Source organism: Pinus tabuliformis, chromosome Q (assembly GCF_031772625.1).
Source record: "Pinus tabuliformis cultivar Carrire ecotype Pingquan chromosome Q, CPIR1, whole genome shotgun sequence".
NCBI classification, from domain to species: domain Eukaryota; kingdom Viridiplantae; phylum Streptophyta; class Pinopsida; order Pinales; family Pinaceae; genus Pinus; species Pinus tabuliformis.
Genome location: NC_142296.1, coordinates 653,010,481 through 653,018,593, shown reverse-complemented (window position 1 = coordinate 653,018,593; position 8,113 = coordinate 653,010,481).

The following is an 8,113-nucleotide window of genomic DNA, read 5'->3' as shown; positions in this document are numbered from 1 at the left end:
TACTAGACACATCTGACATTGTAGAATAGCTCACACCCACGGAGTTAAATCCAGATTGCATGGAACAAGCTACAACTGATCGGATCATGCACACACAAATCAAGCACACTTGCCAGCAGAATATCCAACTGTATCGAGTTCTCAAAGCAGGCCAACTCCTTCACCAGGGCAAGTGGCTCACCAGGGACCAAGTTCAGCAAAAGTTTCCTCATCTCATGGAGGAACTCAACGCAATGGGGACCATTGTTTCCTAAGGGGGGAGGAATGATCCAGGTGGATATTGGTGGCCACCCGCCAATTCCACTTGGACCCCCACCATTACTTCTTTCAGTTTTTTAGTTTCCTTAATTGTAGCACAATTTCCTATTTTTAGCAGTTTTTCGGTTCCTAAACTTCCGGAGCCGTTTTGAGGCCCTAAACGACGTTTTTTTGGAAATCTATTGCCAATAATTTGTTGTTTAAAATCGTCTTTTTTGTCGTAGTCCTCGGAGAGATCTTTCCTATGGGTTATCACTCGCATCAAATGGAGATAATATGACCAAGTCGCGACCCCAGGAAGTTGGTTGTCCAATTCACCCCAACAGGGCCCATAAACTCTTGGTGTTATATCTCCTCGAGTTAGGGTTTTGGTTGTTTAGGGTTTGCTCTTATTGTTCAATAATAAAAAGGCCCTTGAGCCTCATTGTAAGGCAGTTCAGAGGCATGTAGCCGCTACATATCTTCTCAGAGATAAGCTACCATCGCCCTAGCTGGTTTATTTCCATTTCTGTTTGTAAGCATATTTCAGTATTTTACATTAATGAAATGAAGTATTATTTCCACTGCATCTCTATGTTTATGGTTACCTCTGTAATTTGTTGCGTTCTTGTTTAAATACGGATCAGTGCATGAGAGAGTGATGAGGAACCTGGGGTGATTCAACATTTTTCTGATTGGAAGTGGAATTGAAGTCAAGGCTACAAGAACTTGACATAACCATTAGCTTGGGCTGAAGTGCCTCAACAACTTGAGGGGTTTCCACTTCATCAGTGGGTATATCATCAAAGACCAGTGGCTTAGAAAGATCAAAAGTAAGTGAATCAGAATCCTGATCAGATAAATGAGTAAAAATATCACAACAACCATGATAAGAAAATTCAAGATGTACATCGACATCCTCATGATCTGACGAATCATACAGAGGGGTTGATGATCCAGAAATGAAATATGAGAGGTCAATTGGAATTCAAAAAGAAATATTTTTCCTCTCCATGATCAAATGACAAACTAACATCCTGTGTGTTCTGTGAATGATGGGAAGTAGAGACATCCAGGGATGGATTTTCACAAGAAAAATTAGAAGTGGTACAATCACATAAGATGTCAGGATGGAGCGGATGAGGTACAGATAGAAGGAGGTCATCCATCACCGTGACTTATTCTTCATATTCCCACACATACTCATAACAAATGATAGCGCAATTTGGCTGCTCAACACCAACTCTATTGAAAACTTGATCCTCGTGACCATCACACATGGAATCCGAATCAAATAAACACAACACACCACAATCCTGAGGATCAAAGGAACCAGAGGACGGAGGTTGAGGGACTGAGACCATGTGACAACCATAAGACTTGCAATCTAGATCTATGCAGAAATCCTGAGCAGGTGGGGTGGGAGGAGGTGATAGTTCAATGGGTGGATTCACAACTTCTCCCACCTCATCCTATCGAGCTAGAGTTGTTTGATGAGAAGAGGATGGAGAGTCACTCGTGACAACGACCTTGTCCGTCTTAGATTTATAAGCTCTAACACTGAGGTATGCTAGGAGGGGTTAGAATGATTCTAACTCATATGGATTGTTAGATATGTGAAGAAGATATTGAAATCTTTCTCTCGGAAATTTCTAGTCAACTTCATCTTCCCAGAATTGAAAAGTGAGATTACAGAAGGGTTGCCAAAATTGCGCATACGATTCATCAGGTGCTTTGCATAATTCCAAAATTTTGCGATTAAGTGCTTTACGATTGAAACAAAAGAAATCATGGGCTAACTCTTTGATCATGTGATTGAAAGAGTGAATAAAGTTTGCGAGCAATATGAGACACCATTTCTTAGTGTGCCTTTCGAACATGTAGCAAACAACCCATAGGAAATATTGTCCGAGGGGAATTCATTCCTATCACAAAAGCCTAAAAAGGAAATTTCATATCTTAACAAGGCTATTCCACCTTCACCATCATATTTTATTAATGAAAAGTCATCGATGACATCCTCTAACACTTTGAAATCACGAGCATGAGAAAAACATGTCGGAGTTGAGATTGTGATGTAAGTCATGAATGATGTGAATAGATTCAAAACAGACTTTGAGGGCTCATCTTGTCATCTAGCCCCCCTTCTAGCACCAGAAATGTTGAGGGTATTGGACCTGCCAACATTCGCGAGGATCTCCCTGGTAAGAAGACCCAACTAGACCTCATACCATTTGTAGTAGGAGTCCCAACAGTGGGTGGTAATGTAGTGCCTTTACTGCGATAGCTCGTAGAGGTAAGTATAATGAATTTGGTTGGAAGAAAGTGTGTGACCTTGCAGCAAGTCAAGTGAGATGCATGGGGGTTCTAACACACAGAGGGGAAAAGGAAGTGTGTCCCTTACAAGCATATGATAGTACACAACATAAAAGGAACGCATGAGCGGAATGACATCACAAGTTGGAAGCGAAATAGTCCACAAACCAAAGTGATGGGTTAATCCAACAACACACCTTCAAAAATATTTATACAAATGCATACAAAATAGTTCATAAGAAAATGTGTAAGTTAAACACCATACATAGCTAAAGTAACCAAAATAGTTGAACTACAACAATAAAATATGCATGAAAACGTGTTGGCTCAACTATATTATTATTAAGTGAAAGTTCCATCCATACATACACCATGACAACCACTAGCTCCAATAGTGGAACATTACAGTCAACATCACTTGATCCTCCAAAGAAGTGTACTCACTCTATGCTGTGGAGAAGCCAAGGCTCGTGATAATACTCCCAAACCTTCTCTAAGCCTAAGCCTAGCCAAAATATTGGCTCCCAAAAGCTAGTTCTATGAGTTATGAGGTTCTATTTATAATAAAGGGTGGGGTGACCCTTGACATTACCCTTTGACTCTTTGACGACCCTCATGACTCTTCAACTCCTTTACAAATAAAAATTTACATTACATAGTGACTGTTCACATTCCACTAATGACACTTGTAATTTCACTTACAATATAGTTAAACTATTATACATTTTCCTTGTATACCCATGTGGGACAAAATAAGATTGATTCAACCTAACAGACAAACACCATGACTCAGAAGCTTGGGGAAAGACCAACTCGACAACATCCTCTTGATGATCTTCGATGAAAACTACTACCAAGCTTGGTATTGTGCTATGGTGCCCCCATATTGTTTGGTGGTGTCTTTATGGAAACAAACACTTGCCTCCATGGCATCTGGGTATATGGTCCTAGAGCCTTTGTCCAACTCATCTTGAAGCATGTGCAACATTGTCTTGTGTGTGTTTGGGAATGCACTTTTGCATGTTTTCTGCACTCAACTTCAAGTCATTGTTGGTGGCCTCTCACATTAACTACTCCATGTACCTATCAATCTCCAACTAGACTTAGATATTCTTAATGGATTAGGTGAGGGAACCAATTGAAGGAATCATGTGTGTCCTCACCATGACATCCCAAATCTAGAACAACAGTGCATAGGAAGCCTCAATGCTGCTAATGAGTGGAGGGAGCTTCTCATAGTTCCAGATGAACATCTGGATATGTGGTTTGTCTAGCTCTGCCTACGACTTCATTATCTTATGCAAGTAAAGCAGGGCTTCCTTATATGTCATTGTCTATTCATGTATGTGTGCAATAACAGTGTGTATGTCCCTGAGAGTTTGGGCAATATTAATGCACCGCTACTAGAAACCATATAGATGGACAATTTCCTCATTCCCGATGACAAATCCATCATAAAGTTTCCACATGGTGGTGGTCTCAAAAGTCGATACTTCAACAAGTATCGCTTTCCTCATCTCTGCCATAGCAGATCCTGTAGATTGTTCTAAACTCTACCTGTCCTCTTGCAAGTCCTTTTCCATCTAATCATTCTCTGCTAACAAGAACTTGACATTCGAGCTCGTGGATTTTTCATAAGCCTTAGTGGCATCAGCCATGGCATCTGGATGATTTCTAACATCTGACACTATCACCCTTTCCTTCATAAATGTAGGTGATGCATGATCATTCAGGAAATTCTTTCTCCATGCCTGTATAATATTTTTTTGCAACTCATCAAAGGATATATTGTACACATCCATCACCAGATCATCATCAAGGAGGACAACCTCTCCTTGCTCGCTCGAGACTGGTTCTAATACTGGAGGTGGTGGAGACTGTGGGGCGACCTCGGATGTTCTTGGCATGAGGTCAATATCTTGTTCCTATGGCTCCTACGCCAAATCCGTGTCCATCTCTTCAACCATTTGCTCAATCTGTTGAGCAAGTTCTTGATCCTGTAACTGCTCACCCACTTCTTCATCAGCTAGTTGTTCTAACTCTTCAACATGTATTGGCGCGGTTTTCTCTATGATTATGCCTTACCCTTCTTTTTGCTTCTCTTCCCTCTCTCTCCTTCTTAGCTCCCGCTCTTCTTTCAAATTCTTCTTTGTTTCTTGCAACTTCCTTTCTGCTTATTCCAACCTTTGCTTCTCTCTCTTCCTCCATTTTTCTCTCTTTATGCTATGTTGCCTATTTTCCTCCACTGCCAAATTTGTTTTCTCAACAAGAGGATATTCTTTGAACTTGCAGCTTTGCTTATCCTCTAGGTTCTTGGAAATATTCCTCTTGCCTTTGTCCTGTGCCAGTTTTCTTCTTACTACTAATGTTGTTTTTGCTTCCTCTGGTGATGCTGCTTGCAGAGCAGCTTTCCATTCTATAGCCATGCTGACTGTTAATTGAGCTTGGAGGAGTTGTAACAATACCTCCAAGGATCTTTGTATGCCAAATGAAATGTCTCGTGTATCCATGGATAATACACCTTCGCACAGTGGTTCTTGCATATACAGTGAGGATTGTACAAATTTTAGTCCTTGGTGCCGAACTCAAACTTTTCTAATTCCTTAGCCTCGACATCTGCATACTTCAAGCTCATGATCTCGTACAACCAAATCCTCAAAGGAAGAGCAGGCCATGGTGCCTTCTTCCTCCTATGCATCCCTACTAATAACCCTATGGAGATGTGATATCCAACCTATTGCATGACCAACTTATCCGTGGAAAACATTGGTAGCACATGCGGAGGCTTCTCTCCACTAAACATTCTAATGAAGGTGCCATTGGGTGAGGCATACCAATCTGCAATGTTAAGTAATGCCTCCATCGCTTCTTAGGACATGCAAGGTGGATCCTGCTCAAAGATCAACTTGTAAACTGGGATGATGAAATGGATAAATAGCCTCTCCATGACTCCTTGATAGTTGCACTTAGAAATCAACTTGCAATAAATATTCACAGCCTTCATTGATGGTCTCCATGTCCAACCCATGCTAGGAAACTAATGTTGGGCATAGATTTCATCAAGTAGGTATGCAGACTTATAGAATATTTCTTGCTCATCATTGGATAGATTCAGGGAATTAGTCGCATGAACTTTCAACTAAAGAGCCAATAGATCTAACCAGTTGAATTCCCTTTCATTATTCACCAACTAGTGCAACACAACCACCTAATTCTGTGGAAAGGTTGTTGTGCTCTCTTGACTGTACAATTGACATGCAAAGATTATTAACAATTCACTAGTAGAAAATGAGAAATTAGTGACCAGGTGACTAAAAAAGTTAGTCACCACAGCTTTTCCAAGTGAAATACTACCAAAAATGAGCAATCTTAAGTGACCGAACTAAAAACGGCTAACATAAATCACTAATTTAGTCACGGGTTAAAATATGTGACTAAATAATAAGTAATACAACTAAACTAACTAACATTAATGACTAATTTAGTCTAAGAACAAAAATACAACTACCTAACAAGTACTACAATAATATGAATCAGTTTTTAATGTTAGTCATCTTAATTGTGTCAAGCAATCTAAACTTACAAGTGATAGGGGATTGAAAGGTTGTTAAAGATTGGTTGAAAGGTTATCCTTCCTTAAACACTACTTCATCCTCACATGGTGTATAGGTGAGCCAACTTTACACTATGTATCTCTAATAATTTGTAGTTTTAAAAATATATTTTTTAATAAAAAAAATTATTTTATGTATTTTTTAAAAATCTATTCATTGAATCTAACTGGATCTAGTTCTAATTTGAAATTAATTTAAAGGGAAATTTTAATTTTTAAGACTATAATATCAAATAAAAACTACTTTAATTTCATATTAACCGACCTACATCCATCTTAACCTTGGATCTATCAAATGTTGAGGGTGGGTCCAATCTCTCGAGGTGCAAACTTTTTTTTCTAGTGAAAAACTTGAGGAAATTTTTTCACCTCAAGAGATTGGATCCCTCTCGGCACTTGATAGTTATAGGGTTAATATGGATCTAGGTTGGTTATATAATACTATATAATATCTATATTTGTATTTGTGTCTCTTTGTTATTCTGTTTCTCTATCTCACCCCTTAAACATACACACACTCTCTCTCCCTCTCTTTCCCTTCTCTGTCTATCTCTCTCTTTACCTTCTCTCCCTTTCTATATATATCCTTCTCTCTATTCCCTCCCGCTCTCCTCTCGCCCTCACTCTCTCTCCATGACTCCCTTGTCACCCCCTCTCTCTCTCCACCTTTCTCCCTCTATTTTTTTCTTGTTCCCTCCCTCTCCTACCCCCTCCAATTCCATCTCTCTCTTATCATCTCTATCTTCCTTCCTCTCTCTCCCTTATCTCCCACCTCCCTCTATCTCTCCCCCCAAAATCACTCTCCCTCTCTCTCTCTCTTCCGTCCAACTTTGTCACTATCTCCCCCCCTCCCTGTCCTTCTCCATCTCTATGTCTCCATCTCTCTCCCTTCCCCTTATCTCCCTATCTCTATCCTCTCCTCTTCTTTCCCTTCCCTCCTCTCCTCTCTCCCTCACTCTCTCTCCATCTCTCCCTTCTCACTCCTCTCTCTCTCCACCTCTATCTCTCTATGCCTTTGTTCTTTCCTCCTTCTCTCTCCCACTCCAACTCCATCTCTCTCTCTCTCTCTCCCCTCTCTTTTCCTTCCTCTCGCTCCCTCTCTCCCACCTCACTCTTTCTCCCCCCCATCACTCTCTCTTTCTCTCTCTCTATCCTCCAACTTTTTCACCATCTCGCTCCCTCTCTTCACCCCCTCCCTAACTCTCTCTTAAATTTGAGCACATTGTATTGTGTTTAAGAAATTATCTAAATTAAAAAAACTTAATTCGTTCTCAAATATTAAACCTATATTTTGGATCAATCATGTCAAAGAAAATAAAATAATGAAAAACTTTAAAAAATCATGCGCTATATTTAATCTATTTTAATTAGTCAATTTTCTTCCTCTCATCCCTTGGATCCTTAGCTCTGATGGATCGATGTCAATTATATATATATATAGAACCGGCATAGATCCATCTTGGCTTAATTTTATTAAAACCTTAATTTAATTTCTATGGGAATATTTTTAGTAGTCATGAGTATAGAGGGTTTAGATATATCTCAAATTGTAACATTTTCCCTTTTAGATTCAATTAAAAAAATGTTGTAAAATTAAATTAAAATAAAATATTCTTACTATGAAATAAGTTATGGTTTTTTGGCATGTGGTATTGATAAGCCATGGTATTGTAATAAAGTGGATTTACAAGTTAATATCCATGGTTAACAATATTGTCATATTGTTATAAAATATTTGATTGTGAAATAATTTATGTTTTTTTGGGCATGTGGTATTGTTATAAAATATTTTGATTGTGAAATAATTTATGTTTTTTGGGCATGTGGTATTGATAATCCATGGTATTGACCCATGGTATTGTAACAAAGGCTATTTTTTACAAGTTAATAATATCTACCGTAATGTGGGGGTGAATATCCACGTTAAGAATCTTGTCATATTGTTGT